Here is a 23,522-nt window from a genome sequence, read left to right as displayed (position 1 = left end):
AAAAAAGAAACCCATGGAGCAGAAGTGTACTTGGGATTTTTTGTGATGCACACATAATTTATAAATGTCCAAACAAGCAAACAATCATATTATAGCTGTTAAAGTTTACCAATTAAAAAAAAATTTATTGTGAAATATCATGACATTAAATTTACCATTTTAAACACTTAGAAGGGCAGTTCAGTGGCATTAAGTATATTTGTATTGTTATGCAGCCATCGCCACCATCCACTTCCAGAACTTTGTTATCATCCCATACTGAAACTACAGTTTAAACGCTGTTCCCCACTCCCTCATCCTCCTAGTCCTTGGTAACCGCTGTTTTGGTTTCTTCATAAATTTGAATACTCTAAGAACCTCACACAAGTGGACTCATAAATATCCTTTTATGTATAGCTTATTTCACTTAGCCTAATGTCTTCATACTTCATCCATGTGTAGCATGTATCAAAATTTTATTCCTTTTTAAGGCAGAATATTCCATTGTATCTATGTAGCACATTTTGTTTATTCTTTTACCCATGGACATTTGGATTTTTTTCTACCTTTTGGCTATTGTGAGTAATGTTGCTATGAACACTGGTATAGAGATATCTGGTTGAGTCCCTGCTTAGATCTTTTGTGGATGTATCCAAAAGCGGAATTGCTGAATCATATAGTAATTCTACGCTTAATGTTTTGAGGAACCACCATACTGTTTTCCACAGCAGCTGCACCATTTTACAGTACCAACAGCAGTACACAAGCCTTCCAAATTATCTAACACTTGTTTTTTTATTTTAAATAATAACCACTCTAATGGATGAGAAGTCATTTCTCATTGTAGTTTTGATAAAAGTTGCCGGTTTTTAAAAATGTATGCACAAGGTAACCAAACAACAAAGTATCTGTGAAAGCTGATGTTAAATAATTATTTCTTAAAAAGTGGCACAGCAGTCTGCACTTTTTTGTTGCCCACCACCGAGCAGACATTAGAAATGTTTGAAGCATTGAAGAACTACTCTAAATCAACCTGTGTTGTCCTCATTGATAATGAACAATTTTTTTATACATGGGTTCTGCATGTTTTGAGTTCTTTTGTTTAGCAAGTTGGAAATCTTTTATGAATTTATTCAATGAATGGTGTGCCAAAAAAAACACCTGACCTTTGGAAGCTTTTAGCAAAGCATATGACTGAAAACAAACCACAAATGGAAAGACATTGCAATTTGGCTCTCAAAAAAGGAAACAAAACAAAATAAACAATTGAAGGCTCAACTATGATAAAAGATTTAGTTTTGAAATTCTATAACTTTGCTTTACAGCCGTACATATGTTTTTGTATCCCTACCTGAATATATGTTTATTGATTTTGGAGAGAGAGGGAAACATTGATGTAAAAGGGAAATATCGATTGGTTACCTCCTGCATGCTCCCCAACTGGGTATGTGCCCTGACCAGGGATCAACCCCACAACCTTTTGGTGTACAGAACATGCTTCAATCAACTGCGACACTGGGCAAGAGCTACAGGTCCTATTTTTTTTTTTAAGATTTTATTTATTTTTAGACAGAGGGGAAGGGCGGGAGAAAGAGAGGGAGAGAAACATAAATGGTATCGCTTGGTTGCCTCTCACATGCCTCTTACTGGGGACCTGGCCCGCAACCCAGGCATGTGCCCTGACTGGGAATCGAACCGGTGATCCTTTGGTTTACAGTCCAGCACTCAGTCCACTGAGCCACACCAGCCAGGGCTACAGATCCTATTTTTAATTGAACAAATGTGAACTCTGCATAAGAAAGGAATGAACATAAATAAATAAAGTGATTGATTGATTGATTAATTCTCAGTCAGGACACAGGCCAAGTCCCCAGCTGGGGGTGTGCAAGAGCCAATTGACAGATGTTTTTCTCACACATTGATATTTCTCTCCCTCCTCTCTCCTCTCTCTAAAAATAAATAAAATCTAAATCTTAACATTAAAAAAAAGGACATATGCAATGCATAAAGCAATAAAAAAGATTAATACCAAGAATGTATCAGAACTTCTACAACTCAATTTTAAAACAAGATAAACAACATAATAGGATATGGACAAAAGAAAAGTCACCTATTGCAAACTTAGAGGGCACCATGTAAAGACCATCCTCACTTCTGACACCAACTCTATGTGCTGGGGTTTCCCAAAACCATACTCAGGTTTAGTAATTCTCTAAAAGGATTCACAGAACTCCTTGAAAGCTGTTATACTCACAGTTACAGTTTATCACAAAGAAAGGATTAAAATCAATAGGACTTCAAGATCTTTAAAAGACTAAAATATGAATTATCTGAAACTAATAGAAAAATATTGAATGTAAACTGTAATTGAAAAATAAAATGTTTTGAAAAGGAAAACAAGAAATAAATGACCTATTGAGTCAAAATAAATACAAACAAACATTAAAATGAGCCAAGGAAAAAAAAGCACATAAGGCAGCCCGAAAAGAACCAAATGCAGAGCTCTCAACTGCCTCTTTGGAATCAGGACAGCATTATTTTCCCAGCATCGATGCTTATGTGTGGAACATTGCCAACGAGGGAAGCTTATCCACACGCTGGTGTCCAGAGCCTTTGCTGGGGCTCCGTGGTTGACTGTCCTGGTGGCTGACTTCAGGCTCTAGCTCTATGGAGGCTAGGCTGATACCAAACTCAAATGATAACTCTAAACTACTACCATAAATGATGTCATCAATCACATCATTATGACCCAAGGCCCTCAGGCAAACAAAGACACTCCCCTTAGCAGGACGACATTCCAAGGGCTTAGAGATTACCTCTAAGAAGCTTACGGCAGAGGCCAAATCTCTTTTGGGGACAGATCACATTCTTTACCATACAACCACAAGTTCACAAGGAAAAAAACCTCGTAAATGGCTTATGAACACATGAAAATGCCTAACCTCACTAGCAATTAAGAACTTACAAAATTAAAGCCACAATGAGATATTATTTTATATTCAGGAATTTGGCAAAGTATGAAAGTATGACAAGTTTTGAGGATACAGAGCAGCTATTTTCAACTGGTGTTCCACATTGGTGCCAATTGGTGTCAGACACACTGGTGGGCTGCAAGAATTTTTAAAACATGCAATACCTATCTAGTCAGGGGCACTGACCTCTTTTCCCTTAGAATGTCAAATTAAAAAATAACAAGAGCCGACACAATAGCCATCTGGTGGAGGGAATCAAAATTACCTATTTTTTGTCAGATTGGCAAAAAAAAAATATTTTTTAATGTGTCAGATTGCAAAAAATATATTTTCTGGCACCCTTATAATCTGGACATTGGAGCTTTAAACATTCCAATGTCCAGATCATAGGGGTGCCAGAAGGAGAAGAGGAAGAGCAAGAAATTGAAAACTTATCTGAAAAAATAATGAAAAAAAAACTTCCCTAATTTGGTGAAGGAAATAGACATATAAGTCCAGGAAGGATAGAGAGTCCCCAACAAGACAGACCCAAAGAGGACCACACCAAGCCACATCATAACTAAAATGCCAAAGGTTAAAGAGAAAGAATCTTTTTTTAAAATTTATTTTATTTATTTATTTAGAGGGGAAGAGAGGGAGAAAGAGAGGGAGAGAAACATTAATATGTGGTTTTCTCTTGTGCACCCCCTACTAGGGACCAACAACCTAGGCATGTGCCCTGACTGGGAATTGAACCGGCAACTCTTTCATTTATAGGCTGGCAGTCAGTCCACTGAGCCACAACAGCCAGAGCAAAAAAAAAATCTTAAAAGCAGCAAGAAAAGTAGAGAGTTACCTACAAAGGAGTTCCCATGAGACTGTCAGCTGATTTCCCAAAAGAACTTTGTAGGCTAGAAGGGACTGGCAAGAAGTATTCAAAGTGATGAAAAACAAGGACCTACAACCTAGATTACAAATTTTAGTAATTAGCTTGTGTGTGCCATGAAATGAAAACAGTTGAAAATTGCTAATACAGAGTCATCGGTGTTCTCACACACTGATGGTGAGAGCATATTATTTTTTTTCACTTCACAAATTTGCGTGTCATCCTTGCACAGGTGCCATGCTAATTCTCCCTGTATTGTTCTAATTTTAGTATATGTACTGCCAAAGTGAGCACTAACTTTTTAAATTGATATGTGCATGAAAAAGGGGGTCTATTGAAAGTAACCTCATAGGGTGATTTGATCTTAAATTTGTAACTGGGTAGGTCTGGAGGGTAGTCATGGCCCAGGCCTATGACTTTACTATAACTTTTAGTAAATGGTTTGTCTTTGCCTTAAGCAAGCCCTCTTCATTGTTTTTGTGCTAGGTTAACACACCTTTGAAATAAGTGTAACCATCCTTAAGAAAGCAGATAATCTTGTTAACTACCCAGTAATTCAAGTCCTGATGCTGCAAAAGTGTTATTCTTCAGAGCACTTGAGATCTTATTCCCTGGCATGTTTCAGGTTAGATCAAATAAACTCTTATAAAAATGCTCTGCAGGCTTGGACATTTCTTATGTTGACAGATATAACTGACATATAACATTATATTAGTTTCAGGTGGACAACATAATGATTTGATATATTGCAAAATGATCACAAGTCTAATTAAGCATGTCACCACATATAGTCACAAATTGTTTTTCTTGTGATGAGAACTTTAAAGATTTGCTGTTTCAGCAACTTCCAAAAACGCAATAGAGTATTATTAACCATAGTTACTGTGGGGGTTCAGTATGAGCCACCCCAAGATGTGTATATGTGGTATGTGGATTGTTTTGAGCTAAAGGCAATTTCAGAGCTAAAGAGAGTTAAGCTCCTTCCTACACTACCTAGAAGAATCTGAATTAGGGGCCTTGCCCATAATAAAAGATTATCAGAGATAACCTCTCCTTACCTATCTGTAGGGCAAGAAAACTACTATTTACTGAATATCTGCTTTTTTTATCATCCTGCAATGACCCTTCAAAGCCCCTGAGGCACCTTGCTTCATCCCTAGCTCAGGATGTCTTACATACCCACATTCTATTTCTGTTCTGAACCCATTGTGCATGTGGAGTCTCTCTCTTACGTATTCAGGGTCCTCATACATATGTATGCACTAAATTTGGTAATTTCCACTTGCTAATCTGTTTCAAATCTGTTTGATTATTAGACTAGCCAAAGAATTTTGAGAGTAGAGTTTCTTCCTTCCCCACATTACCATGCTGTAATTACATTGCCACGATTTTTATTTTTTCTTCACTGATTGATTCTGGGCTGAGAGAGGGAGAGAGTGAGAAAGAAAGAGAAACACCAACATGCTGCTCCATCCATCCATGCATTCATGGTGAACTTTTGCATGTGCCCTGGTGGAGGATGGAACCCAAAACCTGGGCACATTGGGACAACATTCCAATCAACTGAGCCACCCGACCAGGGCTGAATTCTTTATTTTGTAACTAGAAGCTAGTACTTTTGGCCACCTTCACCCATTTGCCCCAATCCTACCCCACATCTAGCAATCACTGATCTGTTCTCTGAATCTATGAGTATTATGAGTTCAATTTTTTGTTTTTTACATTTCACATATAAGTGAAGTCATAGAATATTTATCTTTTTGTCTGATTTTTCTTAGCATAATGTCCTCAAGGTCTACCCATGCTACCTAAAAGGCCGCATTTCTTTTTTTATGGCTAATAATATTCAATCGTATATAGCCCATCTTCTTTATCCATTCACCCATCAATGGACACTTAAGTTGTTTCCATGTATTGGCTATTGTAAATAACACCACAATGAACACTGGGGTGCAGATATCTTTTTGAGTTAGCGTTTTTGTTTCCTTTAGCTAAATACCCAGAAGTGGAATTGCTGGATCACTTGGTAGTCTTATTTTTAATTTTTTGAGGAATTTCCATATTGTTTTCGACAGTGGCTGCACTAATGTACATTCCCACCAACAGTGCATGATGGGTTCCCTTTTCTTCACATCTTAGCCATATTTTTGACAGTAACTATCCTAACAGGTGTGAAGCAATAGCTCATTGTTGTTTTGATTTGCATTTCCCTGATGATTAGTGAGGCTGAGCATCTATTCATGTACTTGTGAATCAGCTGTAGGTCTCTTTTGGAAAAATGTCTATTCAGAACCTCTGCCAATTTTTTTAATCATACTGTTTTATGTCGAGTCGTGTGAGTTCTTTATATCTTGGATATTAACTCCTTTTCAGATACATGATTTGCAAATATTTTCTCCAATTCCTTAGGTTGCCTTTTATTTTGTTAAAGGTTTCCTTTGCAGTGCAGAGAAGCCTTTAGTTTGATGTAGAGTGGACAAATTGGAGAATTTAGAGAATAATTTGGCAATATCTAGTAAAATTGAAAACACGTACAGCTCCGGAGTATTATATAAACCAGATAAATGCACAAAAAATGTCTATAGCAACACTGTCAGAGCTATAAACTGGAGACATCCTAAATGTCCATCACCAGGAGAATGAATACATGGATTGTGGTAAAGTACACATTGCTTAAAGTACCTACATATGAGGTCTGTCCAGAAAAAGTCTTAACTAGAATGGTTTGCGTGACATCAATGTAACCTGACAGCCAAGGAGAGTGGACTGGAATGCACATGCATGAACAATGACAACTTCATTGTACTAGTCAACGGGAGTGGTAGACACCATTGAGTGTGTGTACTATGTGGACGTTGCATTCAAACTGAGTGAGTAGAACAATGAATCTGCATCAAATTTTGCATTAAGCTTGAACATTCCTCCATAGAAACTATTCTGATGATTCAGCAGGCCACAGCTATGGGCAGCTGATGACTGGCAGCTTCATCACGACAAAGCACCTGCTCGTGTATCACACCTCATGCAGAGTTTTTTGGTAAAACATCAAGTCACCCAAGTGAGTCAGTCCCCCTACAGCCCAGATTCGGCACCCTGTGACTTCTGGCTTTCCCCAAAACTAAAATTGCCTTTGAAAGGGAAGAGATTTCAGACCATTGATAAGATTCAGGAAAATACGACAGGGCAGCTGATGGTGATTGGGAGAACTGTGTGAGGTCTTAAGGTGCCTACTTTGAAGGGGACTGAGGCATCATTGTCCTATGTATAATGTCTCTTGTATCTCCTTCAATAAATGTCTCTATTTTTCATATTACATGGCTGAACACCTTCTGTGTGTATATATATATATAGATATATCTATCTATCTATGTATTTTGCCATGCATAATGTATACTCTTTGCCCAAATTTTTGAGGGAAAAATAAGGATACGCACTATACATGGGTAGTACTAATTCTGTATCTATATAAATGTTTTTAATTCTTTTATTTATGCCTATCCATTAAAAGTGTAACTCTAGAAAGCAATAATGATATTTGTATGCAAAATAATAATCTGGAATATAACTGTTTTTGTTTCTAAATATAAATTAAAAAATTGAATTAAAACATTAAAATGAAAGTTTTTTTCCCCTGAACGTTTGGGCCCCAAACATGGGTGTGCATTGTACATGGGATTGCATTATACATAGCCTGTTTGTTATGTATTTAATTGGTTTGTGCCTTACATTATTATTCAACATTTGCCTTTATAGCCTAAATGTTGAAAGAGAAGGCAGTTAATAATTTTACATATATACATGTAAATTATACATGCAAAAGTAATACATACAGGTTTACTAAGCTCTAGTTTTGGTTACCACCTGGAATGACAACAGAGGGCATCTTTCTTCTTTGCAATCACAAGGTAGTAAAGTACTGCCTTATGGTGATATGGCCTGATAATCAAGGGAAAGATATTTTCCAGTGCCTATTACATGTTAGAATAAAGGAGAGTTAAAGGACAGATTGCCCCAGTGCGTGTGGCTCAGTGGATTGATGAGCACTAGCCTGGGAACTGAAGGGTCACTCATTCAGTTCTGTGTCAGGGTGCTTGCCTGGGTTGCAGGCCAGGTCCCCAGCTGGGGTGTGCAAGAGGCAACTGATCCATGTTTCTTTCACACATTGAAGTTTCTCTCCCTCTTCTTCTTCCTCCTTTACCTTCTCTCTAAAAAAAAATAATAAACAAATAAATCTTTAAATGACAGATAAAGAATTTCTGCCTTCAATCACTCAGAATATATTTGGGGAAGGCAGGAAGAATGTCAGGATAACTAAGAAAATAGGTAGTAGATAATTAACAGCCCTCTGCAAGGTGTAGTAAACCTTGAAGTGGTCTTGGAGGAAAACACACCAGATTCAAGTGCTTGAAGCTTTGCTCATGATTTAAAAAAATTTTTTTTAAAATTTATTGATGTTAGAGAAAAGGGGGAAAGGTGGGGGTGGGAAGAGAGAGAGATGGATGTCAATTTTTGTTGTTCCATTTATTTATGCATTCATTGGTGGATTCTTGTATGTGCCCTGACTGAGGATCAAATCAGAATCTTGGCACATTGGATCCAACCAACTGAGCTACCCCGCCAGCATTGCACATGACTTTTTAAAGGGGGCTGAGAAGGACCACAGTGTAATTAGCTTTAATCACCATGATGAGGTATTTAATCAAAGCTCTTATGGAAGTAAAACTTGTTTCTAGAAAATCATTTTAAATATTACGCCAATCTTTTAACAGTACCATTTTAAAAAATAGGTAAGTCCTCAGAATATTTTTAAGGCTTCTTTAGAAATAATTTCAACTCTGTTATTTATCTTCACTCTGAGAGCAGCCTGTAATCACTAACATTTTCTGATTTTGACTTCTAGGCCTTAAAATGCCATATGTGAGTATATTTACTGGCTTGATGTAAATAAAGAATAGCTTCATATTTCCAAGCAACATGCATACATGTCTCATAGGCATGACATTCATCTTTCTGCTTCAACCGGTAGCTTTCTTCTCCTTTTTTCTAGGCTGAAAGCTCAGATTTTGATAATTTGTTGTTCATGTCTGTACTGGCAAGCATGAGGGCCTCCTGGGAATTAATTCTGTTGGCCACACAAGGAAAATGGATCAAGAGCAAACACTTTTAAAAATGCACGTGAAAAAAATGATTCATGTATACTGTGAAAAAAAATACAGTATCAGAGACATTCCAGTTGAGAGACCTGTGACTGCAGATAAACAATTTGAGTATCTTTCTGCTTTTTTTTTTTTTAGGAAAGAAAATGTACCCACTGTCCTAATGTTGAGAAATTATTCTAATACTGACTTAGAATCTATGAGCTACAGTGTAATCACACATATGCCTGTTAAAAATTTTAAAAAGTCATTCTGTTGGGTTTTTTTAGGTCATTTAAGATAGAAATGTGAGCCACACACAGGATACATAAAAACATATATGCTTGTATATTATATCTGGATACATAAAATATTGAAAACATTGTGTACCCATAGGAGGGCAAGTGGGTGATTTGGGGACACCAATGAGATGGATTTATTTTATTTTCTTTTTTACAGTGAGGGTAAGGGAGGGGGAAAGAGAAGGCGAGAAATGTTGATGTGAGAGAGAAACCTTGATTGGCTGCCTTCTGTACATGCAACAGGGGACCCAACCTGGGACCCAGGTATGTGCTCTGACTAGGAATTGAACTGGTGACTTTTTGGCTTGTGGGATGATGCCCAGCCAACTGAGCCACACCAGCTGGGGCAAGATGGAAATTCTTTAATATACATTATTTTGTACTTTTGCATTTTGAAACATGTGCATGTATTATCTACTTAATGAACAAATGCAGTTATTTTTATAACTAACAATCATCCTAAATTGTCATTGCACTATAACTTTCTACATTGTTTAATTCTAATTGGTTATAGAAGATTCACATAAAAATGTGGTAAAACAAAGAACATCAACCTCATTGTTTTATAATCCCAGTTCTCATGTTATTTTCGCTAATATTATTTTCTGTTTCCCCAAAACTTAGCAAATATGCTGATTCATACTGGTAAGGGGCAAATGTAAGTTAAAGCAAGGAGATGCCATTTTCTAGCATGTGAGAGGAGTTAAGGAGGAAGTGCTGCCAAGGAGCACCACTCAGTGTGGAATTCAGAGGTGATTAGAGAAGACCACACATCAGTTAATATTTGAATGGTTGTGAAAAAGAGTCAGAATGAGCCCCACAGAAAAACAGTGGTCAAGGCATCCAGGAATAGGCAAGGATATGGAGGAAGATGGCATTCTGGAGACCCTCGGAGGGTATATGTCTGAGCACATGACACAGTAAAGGAATCACAGGAAATATCATAGATGAGATCAGAGCCGGGTCATGGAGGCCTTGTATGCTTACTAAATACCATTCCCCCCTGAAAGGTGCTGGGCCTTCCTGGAAAAATAGCTGAATCCTAGGCAGGTCAGGAAAAGGACAAATTAAATCTGGAACATCCTGTGCCACAAAGTAAGAAAGCACTAAATTATTCATGGGGACATGTCAAAAGGACACAGAAGCCAGTATGAAGTGGCACCCACTAGTCAATCTGAGATAATCTGAGCATCAGAATAAATAATGACAGTAAGGGATTATATCCCACTTTAGAACACAAGAAAGAAATAATCCGTAATTCATCCTATCCATCCACGTATGTGCATGCATACATACATACATACATACATAAAAGGAAGAGGAAAGAAAGCCCTTTTTTCTATAGAATACCAATTAACAAATCTAGAAGATAATTAAAAAAATCATTAGTCTGGACCATTATAGTAACAACTGATTTAGAGTCATCAACATGTACCAAATCATGGAAGTAGAAGTTTGGAGTTTTAAAGTATCTTTCCACAAATTATTTATTAATTACAGAGGGAAAAACTGTACCTTTACAATGGAAAAACCTGGCAGACAACACCTTAATAAACTCAGTGATCAAAGTTCATGAATTTCCCAGAATAGGGCAAATGTCATCCTGAGCTTCCTAATCTGATATAGCACGGATGCACCATCACAGCAGCGAACACCAGCAAATATGTAATATGCACACCCGGATGCTAATCCTCAGAGAAAGGATTGCTTCCTGAGCCAGGAAAAACATGCTATAAAAGACACTATTAGGACAATTGGTGAATTTTGATGATGGACTAAATAGTTGATAACCGTATTGTGGGAATAGTAAGTTTCCTGAATTTGACAATGATATTATGGTTATGTAAGAGAATGTTCCTGATCTTAGGAGATACAGGTCATGACATATATAACGTTCTTTCAGATAGTTCGGATTTTAAGACTTTTCCATAGGGTTTGAAATTTTTCAAACTAAAAAAAAAAAAAAAATGACTCTCATAGAAATATGTAGGATAATCCAGAGAATAAATTTGAGAAGACTTTCCCTAAATGGGGCTGGAAGCTGTTAGAACACTTTCTGAAAAATTTTTAGTCATTGATTTGAGAGAGAGAGAGAAATTGCTTTGTTGTTCCACTTCTTCATGCATTCATTGGTTGCTTCTTGTATGTGCCCTAACCAGGGTGAACTGGGATTGGGACGATGTTCCAACCAACTGAGCTAGCCGGCTAGGGCCCTATTAGAACATTTTAATTGGCAGAATGATTTGACAAGACTCGACATTTTGACAATTTACTAGGGAGCAGGATGGTCCATGGTCCATGATGGCCAGAGGAAAAGTAATACCTAAACTCTTTACTTGGATTTTCAAAATATATTTTAATGTTATTTTGGTAGCCAGATATAACTCAGAAACTTAAGTTTTCTTTATATATAATATTCAATAGTGTGCAAAATAAGTTAATACACTAAGTGTAAAAACATAACTGTTTTTCTTTTTATATTGTTAAATGACAATCTACTTTTACAGATAATTTCTAGAAGCAAATTGCCTATAGTATGCGTCATTTCAGCCTTGTGCTTTTGTCTTTTGCATAGCCCCTAACTTGGGATAAAATAATTCACTGCTGACTTGAATCTACATTTAAAAATAGAAAGAGGAAATTAATGAAGAATACACCTTAATCTGCCCATCTTGTTCTCTAGTGTCATTGCAGAGGGGAAAAAAATTATAAACAGTGAAAATTTCCCACCATTAAAAACGTAAAACGGTAGATCTGCGCATATTACTTTTTCCTATCCTCCCTACTCCTATGGAAAATGATGGACAAGAGTGGAGAACCAAGACTGGGCTAGGACGTCCTCATTGGTGGGAAAACTCGTAACAAAAAGACATAAAAAATCACCCAGTATATTGAAATTGGTAGCCAGTTCTCTTCCAAAGCCAGAGAAGTCTTTGCAGGGAATTTTCTTCCCAGACACAACAGGAGATAGAGGATATATGCTTTTACACCTACCTGTACGACTATAGAAGTGACTTGAAATTTATTCCTTTAATATACTTCTAACAGTGTGGACAAGGGCTGAGTCAGACAAGAATGTCTTTCTTGTCCTACAACAATTGGAAAGAAAAATGAGTGTTGTGAAGGTGAAGGAGGTTATTAGCTATTTCAGATGACTGATTATCTCTGTTTACTACCTGCCCCAGCCCACTCTGTCCTACTACCAAGCCCCACAGGGAGGAGAGCTCGGCGGGTTGGCCCAGCCGCGAGATTTGGCCTGGCCAAAAGGCCGGGAAAACTTGGGGCTGCAGAAAAACTTGCAGAGCCCGAAAGAGAACAGCCAAGTTCTGTCTGAAGGGGACCAAGACACCAGACAACAGAGCTCATCCAACTCAGTCCGGGTGAGTGAGTGAGAGGGAAATTTCAGCTGAGCTGTGCTGTGTCAGTGGCAACAGAGAGCGGCAAGGAGGGGCAAGGGAAGAGGGAGATTGAGTGGGGTAGCAAGGGGGAAATCTGTACGAGGGCCTGACACAGGGGAGCCATGTTTATGTTTACACGAACTATGTTTTTAAAAGGCCTACTGACAGAATAACATTGAATGTAAACTGCTTCTGAAAAATAATTAAAAAAATAAAAATAAAAGGCCCATTGATTCTATATTTTGCTCAGGTGGTTGCACAAGTGTATATAATTTTAAAACTCACTTATAATTTTGAACTAACATCTAAGATAATAGTTTTTATTGTATGTTAATTATACTTTGATTTTTAAAAAGCCCATTAAAAGTAGATATAGTACAAAGTTTCTGTAGCTTAATTTTACCGTACCCCAGAGCTTACTTTGAACATAAGTTTAATAAATCTTCATGAGGCCTCCTTTACACTTGTAAAAATGAGATGAGAGACTGCATGCCCACAGTCTGGACTGAAATAAAGAGGAGAGTTTATTTCAAAGTTTAGTTGGGCCTCAGTGTATATGGAAGTACCCCAGAGGTAGCAGATTTTGCTTTCTGGTCAGACTGTAATAGGTCTAATTTCTTGTGTACCAGTAGGCCTCTGGGCATTGTGAGAAGCCAGGAGGAAAAACTGAAATTGGTCTGGACAATAATTTAAAATACTATCTCCCCTGTGAACAAAAGAAACTGAGAAGTCTATACTTAAAGTCTGCATTCCTTGGTATGGATATTGGCTGTAACTTCTAGTAACAATGGTGGGATATAAAAACAATGTACAAAATAAATAACTTCTCTGTTTACCAGGAATGTCCAATTTAAAACTATATTGGAGGGGGGAAAAAACAAACACCCATTCGCAATCACAGCAAAATCATGTAATACCTCATAATAAATCTATGGTGGTTTACTTACTGAAGGATATAAAAAAGGACTCAAATAAATGGAAATATAAACCACTTCCTTTAAATAAATTCAATATTTTAGGAAATTCCTTTTAAAGTCTGGCCAAGATGGAGGTGTAGGTAGAACACTTTCCTTCATCACACAACCATAATAAGGATCATAACTAACTTCAAAACTGAAAACAACCAGAATTGCCAGCAAATCAAACTGTGTGGAAGTCCAACCACCAAGGATTTAAAGAAGAAATATTCATCCAGATGGGTAGGAGGGACTGAGATGGGCAGCCAGGGCAGAGAGATGCAGTGTGGCGGCGGCGGCGGCAGCAGCAGCTGGTGGAATGGGTGGTTGCACATTCATGTGTGGTGGATAAAAACCAGGAGGGGCACCTGGGGAGTAAGTGATCCCAGCCCCAGGCCAGACCATGCAGCTCAGGGTTCCAGTGCTGGAAAGATAAAGTCTCAGAACTTCTGGCTATAAAAATTAGTGGGGGTTGGGGCAGTGAAAGAAACTGCGTCTCAGTCTCTCAGGAGAGTCGATTTAAAGGACCCACATGGTCCTAGAATGTACACAAATCCACCCACTCTGGGATTCAGCCCTAGAGCAGCAGCTAGAAGTGTGCCAGTCGCATACCGGAAGTGGGGGAAGTGACTAGAAATGGGGCGAGAGCCAAGCAAGCAGCATTGTTCCCTCTCTGACCCTTCCCCTATATATAGCGCCAAAATGCAGTGACATGGGTTGCCCTGCCCTGGTGAATACCTAAGGATCCTCCCTTTACAAAGTAACAGGTGTGCCAAGGCAAGGAGTCAAAGCAGCTCTACCTAATACACAGAAACAAACACAGGGAGGCTGCAAAATCAAGGAGCCAAGGAAATATGACCCAAATGAAGGAACAGAAAAAAACTCCAGAAAAATAACTAAGCAAAATGGAGATAGCCGACCTATCAGATGTAGAATTCAAAACACTGGGATAAGTATGCCCAGAGAACTTATTGTGAACGGCAAATACATAAGGGAAGAATCTACAGGGAACCAACAGTGAAGGGAAGGAAACCAGGACTCAAATCAATATTTTGGAACATATGGAAGAAATAAACAGTCAACTGGTACAGAATCAAGACATAAGAATTCAAAAAAAGTGAGGAGAGAATAAGAAGACTCTGAGATATCTGCAAACATGCCAACATCTGATTCACAGGGATGCCAGGAGGAGAAGAGGAAGAGCAAGAAATTGAAAATTTATTTGAAAAGATAATTAAAAGAAAACTTGCCTAATTTAGTGAAGGAAATAGACATAGAAGTCCAGGAAGAACAGAGTCCCAAACAAGATGGCCCCAAACAAGATGGGTCACACGATGACCCATCAGAATTAAAATGCCAAAAGTTAAAGATAAAGAGAGAATCTTAAAAGCAGCAAGAGAAAAGAGAGTTACCTACAAAGGAGTTCCTGTAAGACTGTCAGCTGATTTCTCAAGAGAAACTTTGCAGGGAAGATGAGACTGACAAGGAGCATTTAAAGTGATGACAAGCAACAACCTGCAACCAAGATGACTCTCTCCAGCAAAGCTACCACTTACAACTGAAGAGTAGATAAAGTGCTTCCCAGACAAGTTAAAGCTAAAGTAAGATATCATCACCAAGCCATTATTATATGAAATGTTAAAGGGACTTACTTAAGAAAAAGATTAAAACCATGAACATTAAAATGACAACAAACTCACAACTATCAATAATTGAATCTAAAAAACAAAAACAAAAACAAACAAAGCAAACAACCAGAACAGGAACAGAATCATAGGTATGGAGATCATTTGGAGGGTTGATAGCTGGGTGGGAAATGGGGGAGAATGGGGGATAAGGTGCAGGGATTAAGAAGTATAACTGGTAGGTACAGAATAAACAGGGGGATGTTAAGGATAGTATAGGAAGTGGAGAAGCCAAAGAACTTACATGCACGACCCACAGAAATGAACTAAGGGGAGGTATTGCTGGAGGGAAGGTGGGTACAGGGTGGAGGGGGGCAAAGGAGAAAAAATTGGGACAACTGTAATAGTATAATCAATAAAATATACTTTTAAAAAAGAAATTCCTATTAGGGAATACTGTAAATAAATCAATTTTCTCAAGTTAATCTAGAAATCAACTGCTATGCCAGGTGAAATTATAGTAAAACTTTAAAAATGTGAGAATATAGAGAAAAATTGTGATATCTGAAAAATTTCAAACACAGAAAAAAAGCAGGACAATGAAAAAACAAGAAACCGTTACCTGAATTCAATAATTCTACTTGTTTTTTTAGAAGATTTTATTTATTTATTTCTAGAGAGAGGGTAAAGGAGGGAGAGAGGGAGAGAACATCAGTGTGCAAGAGATATATTGATCAGTTGCCTCTCCCATGTCCCCACCTGGGGACCTGGCCTGCAACCCAGGCATGTACCCTGACTGGGAATTGAACTGGTGACCTTTCATTTCGCAGTGCAGCACTCAATACACTAAACCACACCAGTCAGGGCAGCAATTCTCTTTTTTTTTTAAACTAATAAGTAAATTGTATTTAATTAGAAGCATTCAGAATGTCAACAAAACAGCTGCAACTTCTTTATTTTTACAATTACAGAGAGGTACTCAGTTAACAGAACAACAATCATTTTGTATAAGCTGCATCAAAGACAACTGAAGATAAAGAAACTACTATTCCCATCTATAACTAATTTGGCCTGTGCACCAATAAGAACCTGCTTTAAATTTCCATGCTAATTTACAACCCCCATACTGTACCAGGCAAGGTTAGTGGCTATTGAAAATACCACCAGGACAGGGCTATCTAAAGACACATTCAGTATTGTGATAACTACACCAAAGAAAAAAGACACTGTCCAGTTTAAAAACAAATCTTACACATCTTTTCAATTTTTTTCTTTAAAAGCAGTGAGTTGTGTACAGGGGTGGGGATAAAATGCTTTGTAGAGAAGAAAAAAAAGGCTAGAACCAACTTCATCATCCTCATCTCCTCCTCCTCCTCCTCCTCCTCCTCTTTCTCGTCTTCCTTCTTTTTCTTTTTTCAGCCTTGACAACTCCCTTTTTTCCATTAGCAACAATACCCTTTTCATATTTCTCCTTCAGCTTAGCAGCCTTCTTTTCATCAGTCTGCTTGTCAGCTGCACCAGTGTGACTCCACATCTCTCCCAGCTCTTTGCAACATCACCATGAATAGGCCAGGATGCTCTCCTTCAATTTTTGGGTGATACTCAGAACACAAGACAAAGGCGGAAGGAGGCCTCTTGGGTGCATTGTGATCCTTGAACTTCTTTTTGTTTCCCCTTTAGGAGGAATATAAATTTTCATTTCTCTTTCATAACAGACCTTGTCCGCCTTTGCCATATCTTCAATCTTTCCTTTCTCTATAGCAGATATGGTCTTGTGTCTCTCTGAGCACTTCTTAGAAAACTCTGAAAAGTTGACTGAAGCATCTTGGGTGCTTTTTGTGTTCCTTCTGGCAAGTTTGCACAAAGAAAACAGATGATGACATTTTGCCTTGTGGCTTCTTAGGATCTCCTTTGCCCATTTTTAGTTATTTTTCCTCAGTGAGCACAGAGTCGCCCAGAGTCCATCCAGCTCGCACTTGTCCCAGTGCTGTCTCCACTGAATTCAATAATTCTTACTATTAAATACTTTGCCATAGTTGCCTTATAGATAGATGAGCAGGTTGATGATAGAATGAAATACAGAGTATATATTTACTGAACCATTTTAAAGTATTACACTCTAACACGCAATAAATTCTTCAGTATGTATTTTCCTAGATAGGTTAGTTGCTGCTATAACAAAATTATCATAGAATGGGTAGTTTAAACAACAGACATTTATTTCTCACAGTTCTGAAGGCTGGGAAGTCCAAGATCAAGGTCCTGGCTGATTTGGTTCCTAATGAGGATCCTCTTCCTGGCTTGCTAACAGCTGTCTTGTAGCTGTGTTCTCACATGACAGAGAGAGAGGTCTCTCTCTCTCTCTCTCTCTCTCTCTCTCTTCTTCTTCTTCTTCTTATAAGGGAGCTAATCACAACATGAGGGCTGCACCCTCACTGCCTCATCCAAACCTAAATTACCTCTGTAAGGACCCATCTCCAAACACCACCACATTGCGGGGTGAACCTTCAACATACGAATTTGGGGAAACAATTCTGTCTATAGCACTAGAATAAGGCCATTCTACATAACCACATTATTATCATATTTCCTTAATATCTCCTGATGCCCAGTCCATACGTAAATGTCTCCACTTGTCCTAAATGTGTCATTTATAGCTGGTTTGTTCCGACCAGAGATAGGGCATTGAATCTCGTTGTTATGTCCCTGAAGACTCTTTCCTTTTGCCACAGGTCCCCCATCCACTTGACCCCAGTTTTTTCCTCATGACATTTACTTGCTGAAGAGATAGTTTGTAGAAATCCCCACATTAAAGATTTGTTAGATTGTTTTCTTATTCATTTATTTCTACCTGGTATATTACCTCTAAACTAAAGTCAGATCTCAAGACTTGACTACATTCAGGGGAAACATTTTTATCTGTAATATTTTATTGGTGATGCTGTGTTCATCAAGAGGCATATAATCTCTTTTTGGCTCACTCTTTAGTGAAGCAAAATTTGATGTTTAGTTTAAGGTGGTCATAGCCATCTTATAAAAATATCTTTGGCCCTGCCCGAGTGGCTTAGTTGTTTGGAGCATTGTTCTGTGCACTGGGGAATTGTGGGTTTGATCCCCAGTCGGTGCACATGCCTGGGTTTTAGGTTTGATCACTGGTTGGGGTACATGCCAGGGGTGGGGCATGTGGCTGATTGATGTTTCTCTCACTCTAAAAAAAAAAACAAACAAAAAAATCAGTGAACATATCCTTGGATGAGGATAAAAATATATATATAAAAGACTTTGGCTTTCTCTCTGTCCTCCTGCTGTGCAAGATGCCAAAAGACAGAACGCTAGGGGAAGAGGATGGTGTCATGAAGAAGCAGGAGGCCAAGAAGGTGGTAAATCCAGTTTGAGAAAAGGCCCAAGAATTTTGGCATTGGACAGGACATCGAGCCCAAAAGGGGCCTTGCTTGCTGACAAATGGCCCCACTACATCTGGCTGCAGTGGCAACGAGTTATTCTTTATAAGCATCTGAGAGTTCCTCCTGCCATTAACTAATTGTTAGGCCTTGGACCACCGAACAGCTACTGAGCTGCTTAAGCTGGCCGGCAAATACAGACCAAAGATAAAGCAAGAGAAGAAGGAGAGGCTGAGAAAAAAGCTGCCAACAAAGGGGATGGCCCCACCAAGAGCCCACCTGTCCTTTGAGCAGGGATTAACACTGTCAACCACCCTGGTGGAGCACAAGAGAGCCCAGCTGGTACTGATTGCACATGACGTGGACCCATCAAGCTAGTTGTTTCCTGCCTGCGCTGTGCCATAAGATGGGGCTCCCTACTGTGTTATCAAAGGGAAGGCCAGCCTAGGGGGTCTAGGCCACAGAAAGACCTGCACCACCACTGCCTTCACACAGGTTAACTCAGGAGACAAAGGAGCTCTGGCTAAATTGGTGGAAGCTACCTGGACCAATTACAATGACAGATATGATGAGATCCACCGTCACTGGGGCATAAGGTCCAAAGTCAAGTGGCTTTCACTGCCAAGCTGGAAAAGTCCAAGGCTAAAGAGCTGGCCACCAAGCTGGGCTAAGTGTAGACTGTTCAGTTTTCTGTACTTAAAAGTAACAAAAATTCTCCTTCAAAAAAAAGTATCTTTGGAAAAGAAAAACGGTAAGGAGGAACTTACCCACTGGACACCAAACCATACTATATAGCTACAATCATCTATATAGTGTATATTAGACATACACCAAAAGACCAATACAAACATAGGCTAGAATCAGGCCACAGTATAGGGAGAACTCTATATATAAAAGAATAGTATTTCAAACTAATGGGAAAAAGATGGGCTATGTAATTAAAAAGTGTTGGAAAAAAAATAGATCCTTACTTAATCGTATGTCCTCCAAATAAATTCCAGGTGAATTAAAGAGCTAAATATAATAACATCTCTAAAAGAAATAGAAGCAGATAAAGAATACTTTTAAAATATTGGGATGGGAAAAATAAGATGCAACACTTACACTCCTTAAAAAAGTTGGTGTAATTGATTTGACATTAAAACTTTTGTAGCAACATGAATGGACTAACATGACAAAGAATATGTAGATAGGTCATATTAGCAAAGGTTGAAGGGCCGATATCCATAATATATAAGCAGTTACGACCTATCTAAAAGAAAGTGAAAACAAAAAATGAGCAAAGAACATGAATAAGACATTCTTAGAAAACATACTTCCAACATCTAATGACCACTTTACAATATGCTCAGCTCCACTGGTGATCAGGGAAAGGCAATGAAAATAGTGAGATATCATTTTTGTTCTCAAACTTAAAAGTACTGATTATATATCAATGATTTCAAGAATGTGTGGAAAGAGATACCAACAAATAGTGTTAGTTTTATCAAAATTTAAAAAGTGATTACCTTTTCATCCAGCAATTCCATCTCCTGTGGATATAAATCTGTTATGATATTCACTGCAGCCTTGTTTGTAATAGCAGCCCCTACCCTGCTCCCGCCCCACACACAACCTCAGTATCCACTAAAGGAAAATAAATTATGGAAAACATACAACCTGTGCAGCCATTAGAATGAAGGAAGTTGGCAATAAGGGCTGACAAGGGAAATTTTCAAGATGGTGTACTAAGTGAAAAAAAAAAACAGTTCATAGAACAATACGCACAATATGAACAAATTAATTTTTAAAAAATCTTTTTATCTAAATACAGATTGTTAAAGGTGGTGATCTATGAGGGCAGGATTGGGGTGTGAGGATGAAATTTCATATGTATATATACATCTGTTTTAAAAAAATGTTTTTAAAAAAGATTTTATTTATTTTTAGAGAAAGGGAAAGTGAAGGAGAAAGAGAGAAAAAGAAACACTGATGTATAAGAAAAACATTGATGGGCTGGCTGCCTCTCTCACGTGCCCCAACGAGGCCTGGAACTGCAATCCAGGCATGTGCCCTGACGGAGAATCAAACCTGTGACCTTTTGCTTTTTGGGATGACGCCCTACCAACTGAGCCATACCAGTCAGGGCACCTCTGTATTTTTATGTAAATTTTAAAAATATAGTCACGGCCCTGGCTGGGTAACTGAATTGGTTAGAGTGGCGTCCAATATGCCAAGGTTGTGGTTCCGTCTCTGGTCAGGGCACATACAAGAATCAACCAATGAATGCAAAAATAAGTGGATAAACAAACTGATGTTTCTCTCTCTCTCTCTCCCTGCCCCCCCGCCCCCCTCCCTTCCTCCCTTCCTCTCTCTAAAATAAATAAAGAAAAATTTTTAAAAATATGGTCATATGTTGAGACATTATTTGGTCATTTGGGATAAAATCAGAGAGAAAGAAAAATTCCTTACTCAAAATCTTGAGTAAGGAACAAGAAGGAGAATCTTCAAGGTAAAAAGCCAGTATCATAAAAGAAGACTTACATTTCTGAAGTTAACCAGCCAGGATGAGCACAAGCATCTATTCAGTCTTGGTAGAAGCATTTAGCCAAAGAGAGGATGAATGTGCTGATCTTCATATATCTTTTTTCATTTCTCCCAGATTACTAAATTCTGTTCCACTGACATACTGAATATCTGAGACTATGTCAAATGCATGCCAGCATTTTTCAAAAAGTGAATGAAAGAAAAAGTTCTATACTGCTTATTCAGTTCCCTAGGCACTGGTCTCTTTGGCCTTGGGGTGAAAGCATTCTCAGTGGTACTCTGATCACAAGACTCCAAACAACCAGAATGTTCACTCCTTTCCCCTGTATTATTATTATTATAATTATTTTTTTTGAGTGTGGGAGGAACCACATAACCAAAAAAAAACCCCATGTGTTAACATCAGGAATATTGTTTTAAAAATTCTCAATTGTACGATTTGGTGTAAGGTCCATAAAAATTAATAAAAACTTACAATATTTACACAACTATAGAGGTTATTCAACTTCAAAAACCCATCTGCAAGAAAAGATCCCTTTAAACTCTGTTCTCAACCTGTGGAGAATGGTGCTGGGTCCAAGAAAGAGCCGTGGGTTTTCAAACCAGACTCACTGCAGGACCTGGGATAAGGACTAACCTGTAACCCAAAAATGGGGGATTCCACTCCTACAACGACAACAGTAACACCTAACAGCATTTGTGTGAAGCCCCTAGCGCCCTACCCAGCATGTGATGGGAGCTCAATAAATATCCATTTTTTCCCCTTTTCAGTGTTTTGAGAGATTTTCAGTCTCAAATTCAGGAACACAGGGGATTTCAAATTAATGCTCAGATTACCAGAATATCCAATGAAACACAACCAATTTTCTTAACTATGCTAGTGAAGATTGTAGGGTGTGTCCATTTCCCCAGATGCCTGCACCTAAGCCCTCTAGTTTTAGCCCTCAGTTTTGACCTTAAACAAATGATCTTCACATAATTAAAGCTGTAATCCACTGATTCTAAAATTTATATTATCATTTAGAAATTTAGCATCACGTGTGTATTGAACAATTTCTACACATTTCAGGGTAAGATTTAAAATTTTCAGAATGACTTATCTGAAATACACTTTTAAGAAAATGCTCCGAAACTGTTTTCCTTTCAGGGTGAATTGTACCGAGAACTCCTCCCCTCCTTTTGTTGCTCTTCACTGTGCTGCCCAAATTGTTGAGGATCACAACCAGGTGCATCAGTTCTCTGAGTTCAGGCGGTTCAGAGAAAAGCAACTTAGAGTCCTCCAGTGTTTGCGTCCTCCCCCGCAGCTCTGCCACTGCCACTGGTGCGGGTCCCAAGTCCTCACTCTGAAAGGACAGCCTTGGACCAAATAATGTCAAGGCTCTTCCAAGCTCAAAAATCCTATGATTAATGGTCAAACAATGAAAAACAACAAACTCACGAACCAACTAAGCAAACTACGTTTCCTGTGGCCAAATTCTCAGAGTCCAGAGGTAACCTTTTTTGAAATGCAGGAAGATTCAAATTGTTCAAGGGAAGTGCGACAACAAAGTAAGTATCTGTAAGGAACAGCACTTTTAGCTACTAAATTAAGACCTAAGAGCAAAATATGAATAGGGTTTAAAACTTTAATATGTATACTTAGCACATAGACTTCCTTTTCCAAAGAATGGAAGATATTTCTGCATAATTATAAAGTACAATCATATACTTTTTCTCTTAATGATGTTATACTAACAAAGCCATTAATAAAAGTATATATTTGTAAAATGTAAAAAACACTTAAATGTAAAAAAAAAGTGTAATTATCTGTATTTATGATGTTTTTCTTTTATTGAGAACATGCATTTTGTCTAGCCCAAACACTGTATTTGAAGGTGAGAAAAAAATAAATTGATATACGTGAACTTCTTGGCACTTTAGTTTGCCATTTAGGTAAGTCACTCTCAAATAATCAGAATGTTAGGCAGTACTTGAATTTCATTCTAGAAAGCCAAATGGACAACTCTGTAATATTTATTCAAAACAAGATCTACTGAGATGTTAACTGGACTTACTGTGGTGATAATTTCGAAATATTTACAAATATCAAATCATTATGTTGTATACCTGAAACAAATATGTTATAGCCAATTTATACCTCAATGAACAAAACTGACAGCAGCAGCAACAACAACAACAACAACAACAAGATACGTATTTTTGTAAAATTCCAGATAGTTCGGGAAAGGGTGGCGTGTCTACTGCTGAGCTCCTAGGCCAGGGTGAAAGGTCTCCTCTTCCCTATTAAAACAAAGGATGGACCTGGGGCCAGCAGGTTTTTGCTTAGTGAAGTTATTTGCATTGCATTTCACAGCCTTTAAGTC

General features: G+C 38.1%; 1 non-coding gene and 1 pseudogene across 1 annotated transcript; one reads left to right on the top strand and one right to left on the bottom strand.

Moving 5' to 3' along the window:
* Positions 1–4,003: 4,003 nt before the first annotated feature.
* LOC129082389 (U6 spliceosomal RNA) lies at positions 4,004–4,110 on the bottom strand. The gene has a single exon (XR_008530409.1). It is a non-coding gene; the product is annotated as a U6 spliceosomal RNA (small nuclear RNA).
* A 14,436-nt stretch (positions 4,111–18,546) lies between these two features.
* On the top strand, positions 18,547–19,304 carry LOC129082273 (60S ribosomal protein L7a-like; annotated as a pseudogene).
* Positions 19,305–23,522: the final 4,218 nt, after the last annotated feature.

Source organism: Pteronotus mesoamericanus, unplaced genomic scaffold (genome assembly GCF_021234165.1).
Source record: "Pteronotus mesoamericanus isolate MK-2021 breed Mesoamerican mustached bat unplaced genomic scaffold, CSHL_Meso_final scaffold_125, whole genome shotgun sequence".
NCBI classification, from domain to species: domain Eukaryota; kingdom Metazoa; phylum Chordata; class Mammalia; order Chiroptera; family Mormoopidae; genus Pteronotus; species Pteronotus mesoamericanus.
The sequence above is the reverse complement of the archived record's forward strand: the minus strand, read 5'-3'. Positions and strand labels throughout refer to the sequence as shown.